This window comes from Bubalus kerabau, chromosome 19 (genome assembly GCF_029407905.1).
Source record: "Bubalus kerabau isolate K-KA32 ecotype Philippines breed swamp buffalo chromosome 19, PCC_UOA_SB_1v2, whole genome shotgun sequence".
Classification (NCBI taxonomy): Eukaryota; Metazoa; Chordata; class Mammalia; order Artiodactyla; family Bovidae; genus Bubalus; species Bubalus kerabau.
Window position 1 is genome coordinate 50418063 of NC_073642.1, and position 27655 is coordinate 50445717.

Here is a 27655-nt window from a genome sequence, read left to right on the forward strand (position 1 = left end):
GCAACCCACTCCAGTATTTTTGCCTAGAAAATTCCATGGTCAGAGGAGCCTGGTGGGCTACAGTCCATGGGGTAGCAAAAAGTCAGGACATGACTGAGCAACTAATACTTTTATTTCCTTTATGTACTATATTCCCAGCGTTCTGAATTAGCTGAGGAAATTGAATTGTGGACTTCTGACTTTATGATAAAATTATATTAACCGGGGTTCTTTAGCTTTTAAAATGACTTGCTTTGTTTTAGAGAGGTGGGAACCAGTCAGTCTCTGATTCTTGAAACGGATGGAATTCTGAACTGCGGATGCCTGCCATTTTCCTTTTTGCTGAGGTTCTTGAAGTTATGTTTATTTCACTCTGGAATCAAGTATTTTAAATTGGCTTTTTTTATATTAATGACCTTCCACAGTGATTGTTTCTAACAACCTGTTTTATAAAGTTCTCGACCTGGAGTTCCCTAAGAACTGCATTTTCCTTTCAATTAGGAATATACACTAGAAACAGGTGTGTGTTCTATGCAGTTTCAGAGCAATAAGCACAGCTGGTAAGTTAAGACTCGGGTGCTGAACCTTTTGATAGTATCAGTGATTTTTTTTTAAATACATAGAAGCAAAAGGATTAAACTCTACTTAAAAAAAAAAAAAACATAAAACACTAATTTCTTGTTTAAATCAATGACCTTTCCATATGTTCAAAATGGAGCAAAAAGCCCAAACTCATCATTTCCTTTAACATTGCTTTTTTGAAAAATCAGATATTTCAAATGATAGAAACAATGGTGTGAAGTGCCCTTATCTGCTCAAACCTAAGGAAGAACATTTTTACAAAGTAGTGTTATACGGGAAATGATTAGGTTTCAGTTTAGTAGGAGTTTAAAAGTGCTACATACTATTTGAAATTATTGTTTACAGATTAGTGACATGGGCTGGAGGGAGGATCCAGTTGGCCTCTGATTTCCAGATACCCTCACACATATAGTACTTCCAAACTCAAGTCCAGCCATAAGCTTTTTTGCTAACACGTCAGAGTAATCTGTATTTTTGGTATGTGATTTCTACTTTTATAGACTTGTTTTAAAATAAAACACATTTTTTTAATAAAAAATGAAAAAAAAAGATTCCTGTCCATAGCAAGAGGCTTGTCCATAGATCTTCCTGGACAATCTCATCCTCAGTTATGACTGCTCACATGGATGAGAGACAATGCCCTTAAGCTTCCTTGTTCTTCAGTCATTCATTCGTGTCCAACTCTTTGCTACTCCATGAACTGTATAGAATGCCAGACTTCCGTATCACCAACTCCCAGAGCTTTCTCAAACTCATGTCCATGGAGTCGGTGATGCCATCTAACCATCTTATCCTCTGTCTTCCCCTTCCTTCCCCCCTTCAATCTTTCCCAGCATCAGGGTCTTTTCCAGTGAGTCAGTTCTTCACATAAGGTAGTCAAAGTATTGGAGCTTCAGCTTTAGCATCAGTCCTTCCAGTGAATATTCAGGGTTGATTTCCTTTAGGATTGACTGGTTTGGTCTCCTTGCAGTCCAAAGGACTCTCAAGAGTCTTTTCCAACACCACAGTTCAAGGGCATCAATCCTTCAGTGCTCAGCCTTCTTTATGGTCCAACTTTCACATCCGTACATGGCTACTGGAAAAACCATTGCTTTGACTGTGGACCTTTGTTGGCAATGTAATGTCTCTGCTTTTTAACTTCCTAAATTCTTTTAAGTTTAAATGAGATCTGTGATCTACACCCCTTAGTCTTTTTAAGGAGCCTTATATGTGACTGAATACTCTGACTTTTTGATCTTTCTGAGGTATAGGCAAAAGGTTGTACAATCATACTCTAGGTTTTTTTGTCTAGAGCATACTTTCTCTTAATTTTAGTATCTTTTGCAATCTGGATAGTCTGGAAATTTCTCAAATCCTTGAGTCCTCCTTCCTATTTATTTAACAGTTTTACCCTAAATTTATCTCATTCTTCTCACATTTCACTATAAATATCAAGAAGATCATTCAACACTTTCCCCAACTAAATATGTAAGTGTTGCTGTATTTTCAACATTTTGTGTGGAAAAATCTCAGCTAAATATTCAGTTTTGTCATTTACAAAGTCTGCTTTCCACATAACAGCAAGACATACTTCCAGTAAACTTACCGCCACTTTAAGAAAGGATCCCGTTTCTACTGTTTCTCACTTCCTTCTTAGCTCCCATTGGCAGTAACTTTCACGTCCATATTTCTAACAGTTTATTCATAATGATTCATATATTTTCTGAAACAATTTCAATATTCATTATCACACTTCTCACCTTATTCTAAGTCTTCAGTAACAGAGTCACTACCATCTATATTTCTTACAATCTATTCAAAGCAATCCAGGCATTTTCTGTCATGCTTCTCAAAACAGATGTATGAGAAAAGAAATGTTAGCAAATTATAAATTTTAAAAACTTATGAATATGTTAAAGTTTTCAAAATCCAGAAAACTAGCATACTATGTTTTATTAATAAAACCGACTGAAAACCCTCTATGATACTTTCTCTCCTCTATTTTTTGATTACCTCATCATATTCCAAATAACTTAAAAATATAAATTTTATCAGAGAGAAGAAAAAGATAATTCTGTTATTCCTCTAACATAAATGATTATTTTTGATATGATAGAAATCTTTCTTTTTGCTTCACAATCTGTTATTGGAAATCCCATGTAAAATTTTAGAATTATTATAAAATTTGGGTAAAATCCTTTTCAAGTATTTTCTTATCTGAATGGTAAGATTTCAAGGACCATACAGTTTTCTTGGGTATTCTCCAATCTTAAATACTATTTGACCTGTTCACGGACGTTCATCAGTTTGCCACTGATTCTTTATAACAGATCTATATTATTATTTGTTGTTGTTGTTGCAATTGTTAATGTCACCATTTTGTGTCGATTGAGAAGTAATGTTAAATATATTTCCCTTATGTTGATATGATTTCACTTCTTGTCGTGAATTGGATAATCAAAAATACAAGGGTCTACTCAATACAACCACCACCAACTTAGCAATGAATTTAAATAGGAGTTTCTGATTGAAATCCATATTTTTCAGTCCATTTCAGTTTCAAGGTGGCATTTTTGTGGACCATTTTAAGAAACTGTCAAGCTTCAGGAGATGAAACAGATATATTAAGATGTGATCTGATACTTTAGAATACATAAAATGTGTGACCTCACACATACATTCAATCTTTATGGTGGTGCTTCTGCAAATACAGAAATTCTGAAAAATTCTATTTTGTATGATTCTCATAAAATATTTTTCTCTGGTCATAGCTGTGTAAACTGTATCATTGAGCATAATCAGGATAGAAAAGAACGTTTGGAATAGGAGGCAATGAGTTTGAAATCTTGTGTCTACAATCTTATACATAAGATTACTAGAAGAATTTTCCACATACTAAATTATTGTTTAGTACATTTCAACCCTTGTTTCTCCTCTGTTACCCATAGTTTTATTCCTGGATGCCACAGAGTATGTTTATTTGCAAGTCTGGCCTTGTCCTTGTGTTTCACAATGCCAGATGAATCATCACATCAGTAGGGGGAGTATAGGAAAATGACTAGCTATATAACAACTATACACAGAAGTGATACATATATTCCATTAAGCTCAGTCTAATCGTGTCCTCAAATTATCTTCATTTGGATCCTCAAAATACCTGCAGCCATCCCAGCACCACTAAACAGGAGAATTATGATGAAGAAGAAGTAGAAATTGCAGTTGGCTAAAATATCTTATTTTGGCAAATCGTACAGAAAAATGATTCATGTAGTATATTTTCAGGACCCCTCCCAAGCTTTTGAAGGGGTCCAAAGGGCCATAAATAAAGGGTGATAAAACTTTAAGGAAAATTTTCTCCTCTAAGGAAAGTGATTCATCTTAGGTCTTTTGTAACTTCGCGCTAAGTCCGGCTCTTTGTGCCACATGGACTGCAGCCCACCAGACTCCTCTGTCCATGGGATTCTTCTCCAGGCAAGAATATTGGAGTGGGTTGCCATTTCTTCCTCCAAAGGATCTTCCCAACCCAGGGATCAAAACTTTGTCACTTTTATCTCCTGCATTGGCAGGCAGGTTCTTTACCATTAGCACCACCTGGGAAGCCCCATGTGTTACTTAGTTGATGGCAACTCCATTAAGAAATGTGGAGTGATTTGGACTTAATTTTTTAAATCACACTGTCTGTTCTAAATTGCTCAAGTCACATCTAAATAGTAAATCCTTCAAAGTATACTCAGATTCCAAACTATTACTGTGACTTGATTTTCCATCGACTTTCATTTGTATATTTTAATAATGTCCTAATGTATTTCTCTTATTTTGCTTTTCCTTTCATCTACTCTCAACATACCAATATGACTGCTATATTTAACATTCAGTTATATCTAAGTTGGATCATGGTGCTTCTCTGCTCAGCACCCATGACTCGTCATCTTACTTAAGTAAAAGTCAGAGTCATTACAGTGGCCCAAGAGGCCTGGACCCCTCACTCCTTGGCCTCATCTCCCTTTACTCACTCACTCTCCTCTGTTGTGACCACACTGGCCTCTTTACTGCCTCACACATGTTAGGCAGTTGCACAGCTTATGATCTTAGCCCTCACAGCTCCCACTGCCTGGAATAACTGTGTCCATATGTTCCCAGGGCTTGTCCTCTCACTTCCGTCAGGACTTTACTCAAAAGTCACCTCGTTGAGGATTTCCCTGGCCATCTTATCTATAATTTCACCCTTGTCTACTGCCACAGATTCTTCAGATTGCTTTTCTTGCCCTCTTTATTTTTAGTAATTATCATTTTCTAAATGAATATGTGCTTTATTTATTTTTGTTTGTGTATTTTTCTCATGCATAGTCTTTACCACTAAAAAATAATCTCTGTGAAGCAAATGTATTTGTCCCTTTTATTCACAGTGCCCTTCTAATGCACAGAAGGGTGTATAGCATAAAGCAGGTGCTCAATAAATATTTTAAATAAATATTTAAATAAATAAATAAATAAATAAATAAATAAATGACTTTTGACTTGGAGAATACACAGTCACCTTTTGTTTATCATCCTCTTGAATTGTTCTCAAGTCCTTCAAAACAGAACTTATAATGTCAGTGTGTTACAATATTTTGCAATGACCTACAAAGTATCATCATCATGATATGATTGGTTTTTTAATTTTATTTTTTATTGTATGCCTCTTGGGTCAGGGTCTGTGACACAATCATCTTTATATTCTTGGTGTGTAGTTTATCAACTGTAATACAGTAAGCTTTTGAATAATATACACCAAAATAATCCTACAATTAAGCAATCACATTGCCTGAATACCAATAATAAATTTTATTCTGAGACACAGAGGTAAGAGTTGTTCTCTCCTCTAGATAAAAAAGAGTCGACAGGTCAAATATTTAATTGTAAAACCTAAGTTAGACACTAAGTTAGACAATCCTTGGAGTTCCATATTTAGCAAGAAAGTAGCATTACAGTTGCTCAGAAGTTATAATCAGAGACAAGCCCATAATGGATTATTCGATTAAACTAGCTGTTAACAAATCATGAGGCAAGTAATAAAGGCCCTCTTGGGTCCAAAAGACCTTTCAGTATTTTTCTTGTCAATGAAAAGGGGAGAATCGCTTGAAATGTTCAAGTGTCCTATTCACTTGTGGATTACACTCTGGAGCAGCATCTCCCAAAGTGTATAAAGAAAATTACCTTCATGATATGTTGATTTGATGAAATAGGTTAAATGAAAAGAATCAGGAAGGACCTAATTGGTGAAAGAAAGTGAAAATGACTTTTTTACTGCAGGATTTCTCCCAGCTTTATTTATTTATTTATTCTTGGCTGTGCTGGGTCTTGATAGCTACATGCAGGCTTTCTTGAGTTGCGGTGAGTGGGGGCCACTCTTTGTTACGGTGTGCGGGCTTTCTCAATGCAGTAGCCTCTCTTGTTGCAGGGCACAGGCTGTAGACACGCAGGCTTCAGTAGTCGTGGCATGTGGGCTCAGTGGCTGTGGCTCATGGACTTTGCTGCACAGTGGCATGTGGGATCTTCCTGGCCCAGGGATAGAACCTGTGTCCCCTGAGTTGGCAGGTGGATTCTTAACTACTAGACCACCAGGGAAGCCCTCTCCCAGCCTTTGATATGTGTGGCGATTCATCAAGGAATGAGTACAAAAGCCCATATTCTTTAAAAGACTTTGTTTAGAGAGTCCCTTTATTTGCTTTTCCTTGCACCTTTACTTTGAGATACATTTTAGAGGTATCTCCATAAACAGCAAATCCTGATGTGTCCTAACAGTTCTCAGAAAAAGAGACCCACAGCAGAGACCCTGGCTTTGGGTAATGGTCTCCACAGATTGTTACCATGTGCTGTGACCGTGTTCCAGCTCAAACTGTCTTCATTTCACACAATGCCTTAACAGTCATTCATATTTACTACTGAGATACATATTTCATTGCTTTATTCATTCAATGATTTTTTTCCCTTTAAAAAGACCCATTAGCTCATAGTTGACAGGATCTTCTAATGCTACCTTAGAGTGAGTAATTCTGAGAAACTATATTAGAGTAGTCCCCCTATGGATTCTAATGGTTCAAACTACTGTAGTAGTTTGCCAACCACCATAGGTTGTCAGGCCCTGTGATGTGATCTAAATACTTTGCAAATATGAAACATTTTTCTGTTAACCCTGTTTGGGACTAGCGGCATTCTCATTATATCATTTGGCAGAGGCCGCTTTTTCCAACAGAATATTCTCCATATCTGAAATATTACACAAGACAGTATGGCAGCTGTGTGAAAAGCTGGTTGATTTCGAAGTGATCTCCAGCTTTATGATTGTCTGAGTTTCAAAATAGAATGAGTGTGATTACAGCCTATATAAAATGTTACAGGCTACAGAAAGGCTGGCTCCAAATCAAATGCCAAATAATGCTACATTCTATTGTACTTTAGAGTTGTTGAAACATTTAGAAAACATTGGGTTTGACTTAACAAACATTTATTGAGCACTATTGTATGCAAAATAGTTTGTTCATGCTAATAATCCCTGGAGCAAAAATAGTCTCACTGTTTAATTGGGAAGCATTTATGGTATACCCAGTGAGATGGTGCTTTTCAATACCATTGTAATTCTGTGTAGCTAATATTCATCCAGGCCATATAAGCAATGTGTGAAGATAATTAAATGAGTGTAATTGGAAAAGGATTAATAATGCTGACAACGTAGTCACTCTAACTCCACATCAATTCCCTTTTTGATGAATTGGGCAAGTCAGACATGTGATTTGACAGGGTTGGATGCTGAGACAGGAATTATGCCAATAATTTCACCTATTAGAGATTCAGTTCAGTTCAGTCACTCAGTCATGTCCGACTTTTTGCGACCCCATGAATCGCAGCATGCCAGGCCTCCCTGTCCATCACCAACTCCTGGAGTTCACTCAGACTCACGTCCATCGAGTCAGTGATGCCATCCAGCCATCTCATCCTCTGTCGTCCCCTTCTCCTCCTGCCCCCAATCTCTCCCAGCATCAGAGTCTTTTCCAATGAGTCAACTCTTCGCATGAGGTGGCCAAAGTACTGGAGTTTCAGCTTTAGCATCATTCCTTCCAAAGAAATCCCAGGGCTGATCTCCTTCAGAATGGACTGCTTGGATCTCCTTGCAGTCCAAGGGACTCTCAAGAGTCTTCTCCAACACCACAGTTCAAAAGCATCAATTCTTCAGCGCTCATCTTTCTTCACAGTCCAATTCTCACATCCATACATGACCACAGGAAAAACCATAGCCTTGACTAGACGCACCTTTGTTGGCAAAGTAATGTCTCTGCTTTTGAATATGCTATCTAGGTTGGTCATAACTTTCCTTCCAAGGAGTAAGCGTCTTTTAATTTCATGGCTGCAGTCACCATCTGCAGTGATTTGGGAGCCCCAAAAAATAAAGTCTGCCACTGTTTCCACTGTTTCCCCATCTAATTCCCATGAAGTGATGGGACCAGATGCCATGATCTTCGTTTTCTGAATGTTGAGCTTTAAGCCAACTTTTTCACTCTCCACTTTCACTTTCATCAAGAGGCTTTTGCGTTCCTCTTCACTTTTTGCCATAAGGGTGGTGTCATCTGCATATCTGAGGTTATTGATATTTCTCCCAGCAATCTTGATTCCAGCTTGTGTTTCTTCCAGCCCAGCGTTTCTCATGATGTACTCTGCATAGAAGTTAAATAAGCAGGGTGACACTATACAGCCTCGACGTACTCCTTTTCCTATTTGGAACCAGTCTATTGTTCCATGTTCAGTTCTAACTGTTGCTTCCTGACCTGCATACAGGTTTCTCAAGAGGCAGGTTAGGTGGTCTGGTATTCCCATCTCTTTCAGAATTTTCCACAGTTTCTTGTGATCCACACAGTCAAAGGCATTGGCATAGTCAGTAAAGCAGAAATAGATGTTTTTCTGGAACTCTCTTGCTTTTTCCATGATCCAGCGGATGTTGGCAATTTGATCTCTGGTTCCTCTGCCTTTTCTAAAACCAGCTTGAACATCAGAAGGTTCACGGTTCACATATTGCTGAAGCTTGGCCTGGAGAATTTTGAGCATTACTTTACTAGCGTGTGAGATGAATGCAATTGTGTGGTAGTTTGAGCATTCTTTGGCATTGCCTTTCTTTGGGATTGGAAAGAAAACTGACCTTTTCCAGTCCTGTGGCCACTGCTGAGTTTTCCAAATTTGCTGGCATATTGGGTGCAGCACTTTCACAGCATCATCATTCAGGATTTGAAATAGCTCAACTGGAATTCCATCACCTCCACCAGCTTTGTTCATAGTGATGCTTTCTAAGGCCCACTTGACTTCACATTCCAGGATGTCTGGCTCTAGGTCAGTGATCACATCATCGTGATTATCTGGGTCGTGAAGATCTTTCTTGTGCAGTTCTTCTGTGTATTCTTGCCACCTCTTCTTAATATCTTCTGCTTCTGTTAGGTCCATACCATTTCTGTTCTTTATCGAGCCCATCTTTGCATGAAATGTTCCCTTGATATCTCTAATCTTCTTGAAGAGATCTCTAGTCTTTCCCATTCTGTTGTTTTCCTCTATTTCTTTCCATTGATCACTGAGGAAGGCTTTCTTATCTCTTTTTGCTATTCTTTGGAACTCTGCATTCAGATGCCTATATCTTTCCTTTTCTCCCCAATGAATTGGAAATTGAATGATTAAAACCAAACAGAAAGAACAGAGTTTATCTAAGCCAAGACTGCCATTTCTGAGACCCAGGAGAGAACAAAAAACATCTAACCAGTGTCAGCAAGGTGAACGCTTAAATGAGTCTGGGTGTGGAGGAAGCTAGGATGGGCTCAGATGTCATGATGCGGTTCAGGGAGAGGGTCCAGGGCCAAAAACTGAATCGTACCATACTTGATATTTGATACATATTAACAAGTGGATGAGGACATGAAGTCAGGACTAGGAAACCAAATCAGAAAGTCCAGAAAAGCATTAGAGACAATAACAACATCAGCAAAAGTTAATGTGGTGGTTTGAATGAGAGGAACGAACTAGAGGGGAGAAAACATTAGCATTTGTTCTTCTGTTTACATTTAGAAATTAATGCAAGGAAATGTCAGGCTTCAGGGACTCCTCAGGAGGTTGAGAGTCAAGACTGATACATATGAATTCTTCCTTTCTGAAAATAGGCCTCTGAGAAAAGCAGTCTCTAAGTTTGTACCCATTCCATCATCAAAGCAGGAAAGAACTAGGGTTTGTCCAATCTGCCTCAGTTCATCTGGGGGTTTGGAAAAAGATCATTCTGGAGAATGGAGGGCAGAAATTCCCACCCACCAGCCCTTCTCCACCTATATGTTGATGCTTTTCCTCACTTGGGCTGATCACTTTTTAATATCTTTATCTAGGAAATTGGAAGGGGCAGTGGTCTGTGGTGAGGTAGACAAATGCTTATTGAAGAAGAATAAGGATCATCTTAGGCTTAGTTTCAACTGTGTGCTCTAGAGTCAAAATAAAAATTGCATCAAGATCTATTTATGGCAGCAAAGCTTATTGGCAAAATACAGATTGTATTGCTAGTATGTATGAAATTGTAAGTGTTCTTAGTAGCCAAGATTTCATATGATCTCTGCAATCAGGGAAAGCTAAAAAGTAAAATATTTATTGAATTCCTTAATATATTATTAAGAGATATCAATACAATTTAAGAAATATTCATTGATAGCCCTAGAAAGCAAGGTGGACATTTCCCTCTATGGTGGAGCTAACAGTTTAGACTAAATATATATAATTATTAACAAGTAACTCAAGTGTTAAAAAAAAAAAAAAGGCCTATGGAGAAACTCATTAGTCTCTTTTAAGGTACTTAATCTAGTGTTGTGAGTTAATGACATCTTTCCTGAAACTTAAAAACCTGATAATCTGATGAATAAAAGAAATCATGAAATGAGTGTAATGGTATCACTATAGGTGGGGCAAGTCAATAAGAACTATCACTCATGAACACTTGCAGTGTGTCAGACGTTTTGTATGTCTTAGGTCATTTAATCATGATCACAGCCTCAGAAGATGAATACTAGCATCTCCTAGGAAGACTGATGGATTTTCCCAGTGCTGAACATCTAATGATGTAGAGACTGCTTTCACATACAGATCTGATTTCAAGGCTCCCAGTGACTTTTATCTCAAAGTCCTTTACTAGTGCCTTGCAAGTGTAAGAGCTCAGTCCCTTCAGTCATAGCCAACTCTTTGCAATCTTATGGACTGTAGTCTTCCAGGCTCCTCTGTCCATGGGATTCTCCAGGCAAGAATACTTTAGTGGGTAGCAATTCTCTTCTCCAGGGGATATTCTCTACCCAGGGATTGAACCCTGTTCTCCCATATTGCAGGCAGATTCTTTACCATCTGAGCCACCAGGGAAGTGCAATACATACAAAGAGATAAAAGAAATTCAGTGGTTGTAACTGATGCCTTTGAGGCCTGCATCACATCCCTTAGCCACTTTTGATTTTAACTCCAGCTGGATGCCCAGCCAACAGTGCACTTCAAGCATGATAACACACAACATTTTACTGCCTCTGGGCTTTCCCGGAAGCCGTGGGAATTTTCTTATCCTTGGTGAGTTTGTGCAGGTTAATTAGAGGGTTAATACTCTCTTAAGTAACCTTTATAAAATGGAGGCAAGTAGGCTGGTGGATAAAGGCCCCAGTCTTCTCTGCTTGGAGGGACAGTTCTAGGGCACCTTCCACATGACTCCTCAGAAGGCCCTAGGGTACTAAGACCCAGCTGTTGACACAGGTAACCAGCTTATTAAGGAATGATCCATTTTTTTTGTTTCCCTTTCTCACTCTTTCCACTCCATTAAACTTGCTTTCTGAGATTATCTCCCAATGAAATCACCTGCATCCCAGGCCTTGTTCAGGTTATGCTATCAGAAGAATTCAAACTAAGATAGTGGTCTTAAGCATTGACTTTTTAGTAACAATTTTACACTGTATTCCTGTTGGAATCTGCTTTATCTTCAGCAAAAAAGTATGTTTCTTGTATTTTACCACCATATAGGAATCCTTGGATACTTTATTTAAAAAAAAAAGAGCAAAACATGCTTAAAATATCAAATAAAATCTTGGGGAAAGTCAACTACTGAGTAAAGTGTCATTGGAAACATCTATTAGAGAAACTCAATAGAAGAGTTAAAGTATCAAAGGCTAAATATTAGTAGTACTAAGTATATTTATGAAGCCAGCATTGTATCTGGAAAAATTGTATATACCAATCCCATTGAGTTTGTATAATTGCATTGATATTTATTTGACCATCTCATTGATATTATAAAAAGTAACTTCCTAGATGCTTTTGAACTGTGGTGTTGGAGAAGACTCTCTTGAGAGTCCCTTGGACTGCAAGGAGATCCAACCAATCCATCCTAAAAGAGATCAGTCCTGGGTGTTCATTGGAAAGACTGATGCTGAAGCTGAAACTCCAATACTTTGGCCACCTGATGCGAAGAGCTAACTCACTGGAAAAGACCCTGATGCTGGGAAAGATTAAAGGCAAGAGGAGAAGGGGACGACAGAGGATGAGATGGTTGGATGGCATCACTGACTCGATAGACATGGGTTTGGGTGGAGTCTGGGAGTTGGTGATGGACAGGGAGGCCTGGCGTGCTGCAGTTCATGGGGTCTCAAAGAGTCGGACATGACTGAGCTGAACTGATAGCCATTTTAAACAGCTGAGCGACTGAACTGAATTGATAGCCATTTGAAACTGCCACTTCTTGTCAATTGCTGCAGCCCGTGCAGCAGGTAGGGATCAAAAGTGGTTGACGCACAGTTTGGAAAAAGGAAACTAGAGACAGAATTAAAGCTTTAAATATGGGACTGGGGGACTCAAGACCTCTAGGATCGAGAGCCCCGCTGACTGATTCTACATCGCTTTTACTGAACTCTTGGTATGCAGAAAGTATCTGGTTTTTAGATAGCATAAGGTTCCCATGCCCCTAGTCATGTCCCAGAGTTGATGTTCTTCTTTGTACTTTTATGCCGTCTCCTAGTACCAAGGGCATCGCACGGCTGGGGGCAGCAGTCCTTACATGAACATGGAAGAACAATCAGTGCATGTTGCAAGCAGCATTCTGAACTTGCACTGACCTGGCGTCCCAAGGTCCACAGTATGTACCTCCTTAGCTCAGCAAGGCATGATGATCCCAACGAATCAGCCCCATGGAATTTTTGTTTAGATTATACATAGTTGCTATATCTTGCTTTTATTCTTTACCCATGGTGTTCTTCTCATGGCTTAGCCAGAGCAACAGGCAGCTATCTATTAACCCCTGTAGTCAATGACTTTTTAATTTGTGTTTTTTCAATCAGTGTGTTGTATAGATGGTGCCAGTGATTTATAATTTATCTGAGTAAGTAAACCTCCTCATGATCTAGTTTCCTTATAAAATGCCACATGATTTTCAGAAAATAGTCTTCCAAGCTTTCTGTCACTCACATATATTTCAGGAGTAATTGCTGTAGTAAAAGGTTTGTCTTTGAAGGGTTTCTATGTTTTTCTGTCTCCTTTAAGTGTCAAATATGGGAACATAGAAAAAGCAAACATCTTGTATTGAACAATCTATCATTCATTGGACGGTGATGGATGGGGTCAGACTTGTTCAGCCAGTAAATTCACATCTGTTTTCTCAGAAAGCTTTTTGACATAGTTTTGGAAAGTTCTCCCTTGATGTAAAACATTATCCCCTTCTCCCTGTTCCTCCTCTTTTTCCATTTACTCCTCCCCGTTCTACAAGGCAGTGAGATTTCAATTACCTTGAAGGCCTTTTAAAAAATCAAACACATCTGATGTATTCAGCAAAAGTCAGTGCCTTGATAATCTAGAACTTTCCAAAGAAAATAAATTATGGGTTTTCTTCTCTTAAAATTCATTAAAATGAGTTGCAAGCAAAAGGTAATTATTTGTCTCACACACTGAGAAACAGGTGTCCGTGCTATTTGGAGATCCAAATGAACTTGCCAATTAGTGCGTTAGGTGTATGTGCAAATGTAGGCTAACTTAATTGCTGTGTCTGAGAAAATTTGGCTTTTTTATAAAGTAAGTTTTGGAAAATAACACTGCTAGTCATTCACGAGCTATGATGATAGACTTCTAACGGGCAAGTAGAGAATGGCCACATGCTGCATCCACATCTGGACCTTTTGGGGATGCCAAATTTGCAATGTCCCGTGTGCTGCCCCCTCAGTTAACACTTTGCTCTATTGCGTGTGCCAGTTGGGATCATGATACTGCCTGGAGCTCAGAGCTACAGAAAGACAGCTCTGACAGAGCATATATGTGGAGGTGATGGGAAATATTTAACAATATGATGTTGCATGTTAGAAGAATTTAATAAGCCAGAAAAGGACAAGAAAGCACGGCCTCCCATATCTGATACCATTATTGCATTTCAAGAGAACTGGCAAAAATTAAGAAACATCCATCTTAAATAATCTTGCTAAAGATTAATGTTGAGATGTCTGATTTCATTTCCTTTTTCTTTTAATTTTAATCTCATGGAAGAGAGTGAGGGAAAGGAGGCTAACTTTCTGAATATTATTGTCTGATGTGTGAATTGTGATATTTTTAGGCCGGAAAGATTATTGATGTTTGGCAGAGTGAACTTCCATGAAACAAGCAAGCAATGTATAAGACAACTGATGATTTAGAATCAGCATATATGCCATGTAGGCTACAATTTTGGCAATCTATAAATAGCACCTCTTATGAAAAATGCTGGTGCTCTCATAACCCAGCCACTTGTTTGAGTAGCTCTGTGCTTTGTTAAGAACAATAAGATTATAAAGGTATGTGAGTGGTGTCTTTGTAATGATAATAAATAGCAAGTTAGTCTTTCCTGAAAATGTTTTATCAATTGTAAATACTGGGTTAACTCAGTGCTGTGTAGCTTTTGTAGAAAATGATTTGAAATAATTGTTTTTTTAAATGTGATTTTTGACAATACCAGTATTCTTAGGACACTAGTCATAAAAGTTTAGAAGGACAGAATGTATTAGCAGAACAAGTTAGTGTTATCTAGCTCCTACTATTTAGGAAAGTTTAGAGTCTGGCACACCTGCAAGCTGTTACTTGGCCTGTACACAAAACAGTCAATTGATATTTTAGAAAGATATACTACTTAATAGGCAGAATGTTTTTTCATTCAAAAAATATTAATTAGACATCTTTTTTACTATATCTTGGGAGAAATAAAATTAAATTCAAATTTATAATTGGTTCTGCCATACCTCAAAAAGCATCAAAACTAGTTGCTAGATAAAACATATTTACATGAATTAAATGGCAATGAAAAAGTCATGAATACATGGGAAATACAGTTACTTTATATGCTATTAATATTTTTTCAGAGCAGCTTTTTCCTCATCTTCTCATACCTTCTTGACTGAAACAATGATGACCTCTCTCTATTCTCACCCTTTAATAACTTTAGATATTTCTTAACAAAGAAAAGGTTTTTGTTCTACTCAGTGTTAATGACTTGACTGCTATACTTCTTTGGTCCAATTAACTGCACATAGAAGGAGAAGAGCTTAGATGCTGTTATAATAAGACACCTAATATAAATCTCTCCGGTTTAACATCACTAATGAATATATTTTCGTTTTCTCTTTCTAATATTACCTCCTAATCCTCTTTTTTCACATGCATGCTTTTCCTTGTTTAGAGCTAAGTCCATGTTTCATATAAAGGAAATGTTTGTTAGGAAGCTACAAGAGCAGTAGGTAAGACTTACAGTGGGTTTTAAGTTTGATATCAGAGATTTCATTAAAGCTAACAGGCCATAATTAAATAGCCATTCAGTCTATATTAAAACTGTGTAAGATCTGAATGTTTCTACATTTATTTACCATATTTTAGAGTCAAAAGTAAGCATCTTTGAGAGGTATAACTGTGTTCTGCTGGTATAATAGTCCATTCTGTTAATCATAGGCTTCCAGCTGCTTTTTAATGAGATACAACCATAATTCAAAGAAAAATAGACTAAGAAACCAAGACTATTAGTGGCAAATTGTAAGAGTTAGAGAGAAAAGAATATGAGCCACAAAAGGATTTTTTACCAAGCTCCACTGTAGTATGCTGTGATTGTGGGCAGACACAAATTGAGATTCAACATTACATTCCAAAGTTACCAACTGTTAAATTGGCAACTTTATGATGGAAAAAAGAGAGACTTAAAAAAAAGGTCTTTCAACTCTGAATAAAAGTATTTCTAAGATTGATATATGTGGCTTTTTAACCATTTCTGGATAAATAAAAAGATTTTTCATGCAAGTTCTTTAACTTAGAAATTGTGTAATTCTTCAAATGTTAAAAAATGACTATTTTTATCTAATATTATCTGGATATTTTAGTGTGTAATCACAAACAAGTTAGACTTATCATCTAGCCAATGCCAGCTGTGTTTTAGATATGTACATAAATAGCAAGCAAATAGAACTCTAGTAGACAGGTAGAAAGGTGTCTACTCTCCTAAAAGATGCTGGAATAATCTGTCTCTCATCTTGTAGGAGAAAGTCTCTTCATGATAAGTACCCACGGTATTTAGTGCTTAATTGAAGGACTTGGAAGAACTCACTGAGCATAAGTATCTGGTGCACAATTAATAGGTTAGCCTTGAACAGGTTCTGTGAGATATAGACAGTCAGTCACGGGGAAATTTCTGCCTTTCATGATGATGTTTAGTGGAATTTTGATTAGAAACAATTTTACCTGAAATGAGAAGCTAAGCACATAGCAGATGAAATCATACAGTACACATTTATTGGCAAGGTAGTTTTTAAAGGTGTAGAATAAAAGCACCTAGATATTCATTTGTTTTGTTTGTGCCCTCCAAGAATCTGTTTCCCAGTCCTGTGTAAGTTCTGGTGGCTCTATGGTGGGGTTAATGGTGACCTCCTCCAAGAGGGCTTATGCCATACCCAAGTCTGCAGCACCCGGAGCCCCTGCCCCTGCGGCAGTCCACTGCTGACCTGTACCTCCTCAGGAGACACAGTTCTGTCTCAGTCTCTGTGGGGTCTCTGGGTCCTGGTGCACACAAGGTATGTTTGAGCTCTCTGAGCATCTCTGGAAGGTATGGGGTTTTATTTTAAATGTGATTTTGCCCCTCATATCATCTTGCTGTGGCTTCTCTGCCCTTGGACACAGGGTATCTCCTCACAGTAGCCCCAGCGCCATGCAGCTGCTGTTCTAGCTCTGTACAGCTGCTGCTCCAGTGCCTACAGTCTTTCTGGGGCTCTTGGACCCAGGATAAAGGACCAGTGACCCTGTAAGGGACTGACCCAGGCTTTCCTGAGATGGTCCGGGAGTCTCCAGGGATGGGGGGAGGTGTGGGTCAGCAGTGGCCTGCTGCAAGGTTGGGGGCACTGAGTGTAGCAGTGCATGCATGGGATCTTTTGAAGGAGGTTGCCATTATCTTCATTACCTCCACCATAGTTTGGTCTCAGGTCAAATAAAGGGGAGAGAACACAGCCCTGCTCATCAAAAGAAAATTGGATTAAAGATTTACCGAGCATGGCACCACACATCAGAACAAGACCCAGTCTTTCCCATCAGGAAGCTTCCATAAGCCTTTTGTCATTCTCCATCAGAGGGAAGACAGACTGACAACCACAATCACAGAAAACTAACCAATCTGATCACAAATCTTGTTTAACTCATTGAAACTATGAGTCATGCTGTGTAGGGCCACCCAAGATGGACGGGTCTTGGTGGAGAGTTCTGACTGAATGTAGTCCACTGGAGAAGGGAATGGCAAACCACTTCAGTATTCTTGCCTTGAGAACCCCATGAACAGTATGAAAAGGCAAAGAGATAGGAGACTGAAAGATGAATTCCCTAGGTCAGTAGGTGCCCAATATGCTACTGGAGATCAGTGGAGAAATAACTCCAGAAAGAATGAAGAGATGGAGCTAAAGCAAAAACCACATCTCAGTTGTGGATGTGACTGGTGATGGAAGTAAAGTCTGATGCTATAAAGAGCAATATTGCATAGGAACCTGGAATGTTAGGTCCATGAATCAAGGCAAATTGGAAGTGGTCAAACAGGAGATGGCAAGAGTGAACACTGACATTTTAGGAATCAGCAAACTAAAATGGACTGGAATGGGTGAATTTAAGTCAGATGACCATTGTATCTACTACTCCAGGCAAAAATGCCTTAGAAGAAAAGGAGTAGCCATCACAGTGAACAAAAGAGTCCGAAATGCAGTACTTGGAGGCAATCTTAAAAATGACAGAATGATTGCTGTTCGTTTCCAAGGTAAACCTTCAATATCACGGTAATCCAAGTCTATGCTCCAACCAGTAATGCTGAAGAAGCTGAAGTCGAACAGTTCTATGAAGACCTACAAGACCTTCTAGAACTAACACACAAAAAAGATGTCCTTTCCATTATAGGGGATTGGAATGCAAAAGTAGGAAGTCAAGAAATACCTGGAGTAATGGGAAAATTTGGCCTTAGAGTACACAATGAAGCAGGGAAAAGATAACAGTTTTGCCAAGAGAATGCACTGGTCATGGCAAACACACTCTTGCAACAACACAAGAGAAGACTCTGCACATGGACATCACCAGATGGTCAATACTGAAATCAGATTGATTATATTCTTTACAGCAAAAGATGGAGAAGCTCTATACAATCTGCAAAAACAAGACTGTGGCTCAGATCATGAACTCCTTATTGCCAAAATCAGACTTAGATTGAAGAAAGTAGGAAAAACCACTAGACCATTCAGGTATGACATTAATCAAATCTCTTATGATTATACAGTTGAAGTTACAAATAGATTCAAGGGATTAGATCTGATAGATTACCTGAAGAACTATGGATCGAGGTTGGGACATTATATAGGAGGCAGTGATTAAGACCGTCCCCAAGAAAAAGAATTGCAAAAAGGCAAAATGGTTGTCTGAGGAGGCCTTACAAATAGCTGTGAAAAGAAAAAAAGCCAAAGGCAAAGGAGAAAAGGAAAGATATACCCATTTGAATGTAGAGTTCCAAAGAATAGCAAGGAGAGATAAGAAGGCCTTCCTTAGTGATCAATGCAAAGAAATAGAGGAAAACAATAGAATGGGAGAGACTAGAGATCTCTTCAAGAAGATTAGAGATACCAAGGGAACATTTCATGCAAAGATGGGCTCGATAAAGGATGGAAATGGTGTGGACCTAACAGAAGTAGAGGATATTAAGAAGAGGTGGCAAGAATCCACAGAGATATAATCAAAAAAGATCTTCATGACCCAGATAATCATGATGGTGTGATCACTCACCTAGAGCCAGACATCCTGGAATGTGAAGTCAAGTGGGCCTTAGGAAGCATCACTATGAACAAAGCTAGTGGAGGTGATGGAATTCCAGTTGAGATATTTCAAATCCTAAAAGATAATGCTGTGAAAGTGCTGCACTCAATATGCCAGCAAATCTGGAAAACTCAGCAGCGGCCACGGGAAAAGGTCGTGGCCTTTTCCAGATAACCACATCATGATTATCTGGAAAAGGTCAGTGTTCATTCCAATCCCAAAGAAAGGCAATGCCAAAGAATGCTCAAACTACTCTACAATTGCACTCATCTCACACGTTAACAAAATAATGCTCCAAATTCTCCAAGCCAGGCTACTACAGTACATGAACCATGAAATTCTAGATGTTCATGCTGGATTTAGAAAAGGCAGAGGCACCAGACATCAAATTGCCAACAGCCATGGGATCATTGAAAAAGTGAGAGTTCCAGAAAAACATCTACTTCTGCTTTATTGACTATGCCCAAACCTTTGACTGTGTGGATCAAAACAAAATGTGGAAAATTCTTAAAGAGATGGGAATACAGACCACCTGACCTGCCTTCTGAGAAATCTGTATGCAGGTCAAGAAGCAACAGTTAAAACTGGACATGGAACAACAGAATGGTTCCATATCAGGAAAGAATAGGTCAAGGCTGTATATTGTCACCCTGCTTATTTAACTTATATTCAGAGTACATCATGAGAAATGCTGGACTGGATGAAGCACAAGCTGGAATCAAGATTGCTGGTAGAAATATCAATAACTTCCAATATGCAGATGACACCACCCTTATGGCAGAAAATGAAGAGGAACTAAAGCATCTCTTGATGAAAGTGAAAGAGGAGAGTGAAACAGTTGGCTTAAAACTTAACATTCAGGAAACTAAGATCATGGCACCTGGTCCCATCACTTCATGGCAAATAGATGGGGAACCAGTGTCAGACTTTATTTTTTTTTTTGGCTCCAACATCACTGCAGATGGTGACTGCAGCCATGAAATTAAAAGACGCTTGCTCCTTGAAAGATAAGTTATGACCAACCTAGACAGCATATTGAAAAGCAGAGATATTACGTTGCCAACAGAGGTCCATTTAGTCAGAGCTATGGTTTTTCCAGTAGTCACATATGGATGTGAGAGTTGGATTATAAAGTAAGCTGAGCATAGAAGAATTGATGCTTTTGAACTGTGGTGTTGGAGAAGACTCTTGAGAGTCCCTTGGACTGCAAGGAGATCCAACCATTACATCCTAAAGGAGATCAGTCCTGGTGTTCATTGGAAGGACCGATGCTGAAGCTGAAACTCCAATACTTTGGCCACCAGATGTGAAGAATTGACTTTGGAAAAGACCCTGATGCTGGGAAAGATTGAAAGCAGGAGGAGAAGTGGAAATCAGAGGATGAGATGGTTGGATGGCATCCCTGACTCAAAGGATGTGAGTTTGGGTAGGCTCTGGGACTTGGTGATGGACAGGTAAGCCTGGAGTGTTGCAGTCCATGGGTTCTCAGAGTCCGACCCAACTGACCGACTGAACTCAACTCAGATATTCATTGGTTTTCTCTGGAAGCTATACATTTTCTGTGCAAAAATATGAATGAGTAACCAATTAGAGGCAATCTAGACTATCAAAATAAGAAAATTTTGTTACACATTTAATAAAAAATGCATCTATGTGAAAGCGAATTGCATTGATTTTTCATGTATAAGATGTAAGGTCTCTCATTGTTAAAATTAATTTTTATTGAAGTATAGTTACAATGTCCTGTTAGTTTCTACTGTACATCAAAGTAAATCAGCTATACCTATACCTATATTCCCTTTTTTAAGAAAAATTTTCTTCCCATTTAGTTCAACACAGAACACTGAGTTCCCAGAGCTATGAGGTAGGTTCTCCTATTTAAAAGCAGCAACTTAAATTGATGGAAGTAACAATGCTTCTGTTTCTCACACCATTTCCATATATCCTCATATATTAATTAGCATTCTTTGTAAGCTTTGGTGAGTCCTTAAATTTTTCTGTACTCCATTTCTCTTGTACAAACGAGAGACCACTCAGACACACAAAACATGTGATTGTTTTCCCTTCAAGATTAGGAGAGAAATTTTATAATCACTTTCAACAACAATTTCATTGTTTTAATCACCCATATGCAAGGTATATATATTTTCATCTTTGCATCTAGTATTTTAAAAATCTGTGTAATAGATTAAACTGTTTTCCTTTAACTCTGAGCTTTGAGGGTCTAGGAAATAGCAGCAGAATCCCCTTGAAATTACTCTTCAAGTTCTAGCAGACAGTTCTGTTTTCCTTCAGGTGAAATGCTTCTGCTGTGCTGACATTTATATGAAGTAGCTCTCTGTTGTTTCAGTAGATACTAAATAATTCATTCAAGTGGTGCCTCTGGTTCTGAAAAAAATGTTTCTTTAATACAACCCCTGCTTTTCCTCAGGAGCCGTTACCATATTTGAAAAAAGTAAAAAAGGGGTATCATGAAAAAAAGCTGAGGAGGTATTGGTCCGCAAAGTTAGATGTATACAATCATAAGTCATTTTACTTTCTCATTCTGTAACCTCACTTAGAGATGTTTTTCTCATTAATGAGGGAACTCACCTAAATTGCTACACATGTTATTTGGAACTTTTGTAAATTAGTTAGTTTACTTTAACATTGACATAGACTTCCTAAGGCCTAAGTACTGCTTCTGACTCTGACACCTGAGTGACCTTGAATAAATCTTTTCATATTTAGTGGCCTGTGTTTTCATGGCTTTAGTAAAGTATTAACTGTGAAGCTATGGTGTACGCGTCCTTGAGAGTGGTCTTGCATGCAAAAATTACTAACTAGAAATTAATTTTGGCTTAAGAAAGTCACCTTCAGTTACTAAAGTTCTAAATAAAAAACTAATTCTTAAACTTAGTTTGGACAAAATTTTTTATTAAAAAGTTTTAAAAATTGAAGTATACTTGATTTATAATGTGTTAGTTTCAGGTGTACAGCAAAGCTATTTAGTTATACATAGATACATATATATATACTTTTTCAGATTCTTTTTCATTATAGGTTATTATAAGATATTAAATATAGTTCCCTGTGCTATACAGTAGGTACCTGTTGTTTTTCTATTTTATATACAGTAGTATGTATCTGTTAGTCCCAAACTTCTAAAGCATCTTTATCCCTCCCTTTCTTCTCTTTCTCCTTTTAAAACCATAAGCTTGTTCTGTGTCTTTGACAGGAATATATGTTATTTCAACCAATGTTGGGAGTACCTGCAATATAATTTGGGGGGTAACCTTCCCACTTTCTGGAGATAATGCAGATTCAAGGACAAAGACTGGATTCTTATTAAAATTACTCTACAATTTCTAGATGCAAGTTGTCACATATGTGCATTCAAGTTGCAGATTAATTACCTAATTCTTCTGTCTACCCATAGGTTCATAGATACTGCTCCCATGATTTGAGTTTTTTTTTTTCAAATCTTAAAATATATGAATGTATTTTCCAGAAAACTTATAGACATTTGCCCTTGTTGAAATCTTTATTATTGTTTCTTGAATCATACTGATTTATAGGTTTTATAATAATAAAAGATTAAATTTTAGATACCTTTAATTGTTCCAAATGATTATTTTGTTATAACTTTGAAAGTCATCCAAATGACATAAAAGAAAATAATTTATCAATGTTTTCAACATTAATACTCAACTCACTTAAAAATTGATTGTGCTTGTACTATGCAAAAGACCGCTTCTAGGAATTTGGAAAAATAAACAGTTCATCATGAACTGGCCTTTTAGAGAGCTAAAATTAGAGAGGAAATAAACATTTTAAAGTAGAATTCAAGTACAATGAAATACCAGGTGTTTCTACAGATATAAAAATACTAATGGAGTGTTTTGAAAGGACCATTTTATATAATTGACTAGGAAAAACTAGACTGGCATCTTAGAGATAGAAATTTATGGTTGAGTTTTGAAGAACTGACAGATAAGAGGGTGAGAGGTGGATGTTGTGAAAAACTTTAAAGTAGAAGATATTTAACAAAGCCAAAAATTTTGAAGATCACTAGATGTATTACGAGAATAACTGTATAGAGAAGGGATGAGAGTGAAGTAATATTAATGAAGCATGTATATCCTTCCACTGAAAATAACTTTGAATGCCAGAAGAGAGTCAGAGCTTCATTCTGTATTCATAAGGAACATAACTCTAATAATCATGCACTGGGTAGATTTGAGAGTATTACATAATAAAAAACTAAGAGCTTAGGAAGGAAGACAGTGGTGAAAAGCATAAAATGAGGGAGCTAGTCATATAGAATTTGCATCTGACTGGTGATTTTGCAAGGTGTTAACTGATGAAGGAAAAGAGAGATATGATTATTAAGATTCAAAAAAGTATGAACATGTACATCAACTTGTGTGTGCTCAGTCAGTCAGTTGTGCCCCATTCTTTGTGACCTCACAGACTGCAAGCTGCCAGGGTCCTCTGTCCATGGGACTGTTGTTGTTCAATTGCCCAGTCATGTCTGACTCTTTGCAACCCCATGGACTGTGCACGCCAGGCTTCTCTGTCCCTCACCATCTCCCCAAGTTTGCCCAGGTTCATGTCCATTGCATCGGTGATGCCATCCAGCCATCTCATCCTCTGATACCCTCTTTTCTTTCTGCCTTCAATCTTTCCCAGCATCAGGGACTTTTCCAGTGAGTCAGCTGCTCATATCAGATGATCAAAATACTGGAGTTTCAACTTCAACATCAGTCCTTCCAATGAGTATTCAGGGTTGATTTCCCTTAAGATAGACTGGTTTGATCTCCTTGCTGTCCAAGGCATTATCAGGAATCTTCTCCAGCACCATAATTTGAAGGCATCAGTTCTTCACCCTCTGCCTTCTTTATGGTCCAGGTCTCACAACTGTACATCACCACCGGGGAGACCATAGCATTGACTCTATGGACCTTTGTTGGCAGAGTAATGTCTTTGGTTTTCAACACACTGTCTAGGTTTGTCATAGCTTTCCTGCAAAGAAGCAAACATCTTCTGATTTCATGGCTGCCATCACTATTCACAGTGATTTTAGAGCCCAAGAAGTCTGTCACTATTTACCACTTTTCCCCTTCTATTTGCCAAGTAATGGGGCCAGATGCCATGATCTTAGTTTTTTTAATATTTAGTTTTAAGCTGGCTCTTTCACTCTTCTCTTTTACCCTCATCAAGAGGCTCTCTAGTTCCTCTTCACTTTCTGCCATTAGAGTGGTATCATCCGCATATCTGAGGTTGTTGATGTTTCTCCTGCCTATCTTGATTCCAGCTTGTAACTCATCCAGTCTGGCATTTCTCATGATGTGCTCAGGATATAGATTAAACAAACAGGGTGATAGCAGACAGCCCTGTCATGCTCCCTTCTCAATCTTGAACCAATCAGTTGTTCCATAGAGGGTCCTAACTGTTGCTTCTGTGACATGCATACAGGTTTCTCAGGAGACAGGTAAGATGGTCTGGTATTCCCATCTCTTTAAGAGGTTTCCACAGTTTGTTATGATCTACACAGTCAAAGGCTTTGACTTTTAATCAATGGAACAGAGATAGATGGTTTTTTGGAGTTCCCTAGCTTTCTCTATGATCCAGTGAATGTTGGCAATTTGATCTCTGGTTCCTCTTCCTTTTCTAAATCCGACTTGGACATCTGGAAGTTCTCAGTTTGCATAATGCTGAAGTCTCACATGCAAGATTTTAAGCATGACCTTACTAGCATGGGAGATGAGTGCAATTGTCCAATGGTTAGCACATTCTTTAGTACTACTCTTCTTGGGAACTGGGATGAAAATTGACTTTTTCCAGTCCTGTGGCCACTTCTGGGTCTTCCAGATTTGCTGACATATTGAATGCATCACCTTGATAGCATTATCCTTTAGGATTTTGAATAGTTCTACTGGAATTCCATTGCATCCACTAGCTTTATTAATAGCAGTACTTCCCAGCAGTACATGGGGATATCCCAGCAATAACACTGGAGTGGGCAACAATTCCCTTCTCCTGGGTAACTTCCAAATCCAGGGATCAACACAGGTCTCCTGCATTGCAGGCAGATTCTTTACCATCTGAGCCACCAGGAAGGCCCTGCATCAACTCTACCTCAATATAAACAAGAGGGGGAAGGAAAAAGAGAAGGATGAGCAGATCAGGAGGAGTCAGGGCAAGAGTCTGTGAAAAAGCAACCAGATATGAAGAAAGATAACCATGATTCAGAAAAGCCTAGAGAAAAGGGAAATATGGGTGGTGACTGAATGTGTCTGATGCTGTAGAGATGAGATAATACTTTTAGGAAGGTATGATCAGAACTCAACTTCATGAGTGGAAAAGAGAAGAGAAATAGAAGAAGCAGAAGATACAAAAGCCTTGTCAGTAAGTTCTGTGTTAAAGGAAAATGAAAGGGAACGCATCAGAATTTGAGCATGGTCAGTAATTGGGTAAAAATGGGGAAGGTGAGAATATTAGGAGGTAATACCCAAGAACCCAATGAAAAGGGAATGATTGAACACAAAGAGGGAAATACAAACACATCTAGGAGTTGACAAGGCAGAATAAACATCTAGATAGAGGCTGTGTTAGAGTGGAGATGGGGATAGAGGAAGAGTCTGAGGCAGGACATCTAATGTCTCCTGAGCCTGGAGGAGAAGAATAAAGGGTTGATTCAGATTTCTAGGGTTTTGAGGTAAAGGGAAGAAGAAAAATTTAGAGACTTATTAGTTGTGCTCAATGCTGTTAATGACTAGTCAGAAATGGTTAGTTAGTAGGGCATAGGTGGGGATCCTTTTCCTTTCCATACCTTCAGTAATAACTTTTCTGTTTCAACATATTTGAGAAGTAAAATGAAAGCCAATGCTACATTTTATAGTTGCTTATCATCATTGATTTTTATGGTACCTCTGGTAGGAAATAATCAGGCAGATACATCCTAATGCTTAAAATTGAATTCATTTTAATACTCGAAATGTTATTGTTGCATCCATTTTAAAAAATTTTATTTTTTATTTTGAGATTTCATTATATGTTGGTAGAAATAGTGAAATTTGTTAAAATGACTTTGACGGGGAAGTTTAAGTATCTGTGTTAATAATTATAAAAATCAACTCATCAATAGCAAAATTGAAAAAATCACTAATAGGCTTTTCACAAAAGATATAATGCAGATGAAAATTCAGCCTCAGTGGTTAGAAATATGGAAAGTAATTACATTTTTGATCTACTGGTAGAGATATTTTTAAAGTGACAGTGCTCAGTTTTGGTGAGAATGGAGTGTAAAATAGTATCTCCTGGGACAGGGCATTAACAAAGCTCCAGGACCTTTTGTATGTAAGTTCATCTGACTTGAGTTTGAAAGTTCTACTTGTCCTTTTTATCTTACCTGAAAATAGAATAATATGGGCAATAGACATTTTGAATAATGAGTAGTATTTTACTACTTATATTATTTTACTTATTGTTATTACTTAGTAATGATTTTATGGAGTAAGTTTTTCCATCGCTAGATACACAATTAGGGGAAATTCAGATGTGAAACACAAAGGGAAGCAACTTTTTCCCCCAAGCTTTAATCCAACCTGAAAATTGACATATAATGTTCAAACATATTTATATCCTATGACTGAAGGAACTGAATCAAATCCATTTGAAGATATTTAAAGGAAACTTTAGGCTTGAGTTTCAGTTTCTGTTCCATCTTTACAGTCTTGAGAAGATTGGTGGTGGTGGTAGTTTAGTCTCTAAGTCGTGTCCGACTCTTGCAACCCCATGGACTGTAGCTTGCCAGGCTCCTCTGTCCATGAGGTTCTCCAGGCAAGAATACTGAGTGGGTTGCCATTCCCTTCTCCAAGGGATCTTCCCAACCCAGGAATCAAACTCGGGTGTCCTGCATTGCAGGCAGATTCTTTACCAACTGAGCTACGAGGGAAGCCCTCTTGAGAAGATTAGGTCATAGGAATGCAAAACATCCTTTAGAAAAATCTTTGACTTATTGCTTAAAAATTTTCTCATGAATGCAAGGACTTTTAGTTATTTTATCTCTACCATGATAATAGATGGAATGGTGGAATTTGTATACTACTGGCACAAAGGGAGGAACTAAGAAAGTAAAAATCAACTTTACTATTGAGCTGGAGTAATACATATAGATGAAGCCAACTGCAAAGTTAGTATGAGACCATTTCCCCAAAAAACATGCTACAGATACTGCGTCATAGCCACTTCTTTAATGGCCATTACTCTTATTCACTGAGAATTATAGTTCTCCAAAATCTTAAGCTGCTAGAAACTTTGCTGTTTGAAATGATATCAATATAAGAAACACATTTCATTCTTGCCCGGAGTCTCTAAGTCATTTTGATGTTGAGAAACAGCTTTGACTTACAACCCAAATGCAGGGCTTCTTCAGATAGGGAGTTTCTGGATACAATTTGCTACATTTACGTTGACTTCAGATTTCATAAGAAATAGTGCCATGGATCCACTTTCTTTGATAATTTTCGTATTTTGGGTTATTTTTCCATTCATCTAAATTGTTGAGTTGTTGGAATTGTACATAACATTCTCATGCTATCCTTTTTACATCAGTAGGATTTATATTGAGGTTTTATCTTTCTAATTTATTGATTTCTGTGCTTATCTTTACTATTTTCTTCTATCTTGGGTTTAATTTGCTCTTTACTTATTAGTTTATTAAGGTGGTTATGTAGATCTTTGACTTTTGAGCATTATTCATTTTTTAATATAAACATTGAATGTT

General features: G+C 37.9%; 1 pseudogene; it reads left to right on the forward strand.

The window, feature by feature from the left end:
- The window catches only part of LOC129634132 (elongation factor 1-alpha 1-like), a 364634-nt pseudogene that overhangs the window by 311831 nt on the left and 25148 nt on the right, over positions 1 to 27655 (forward strand).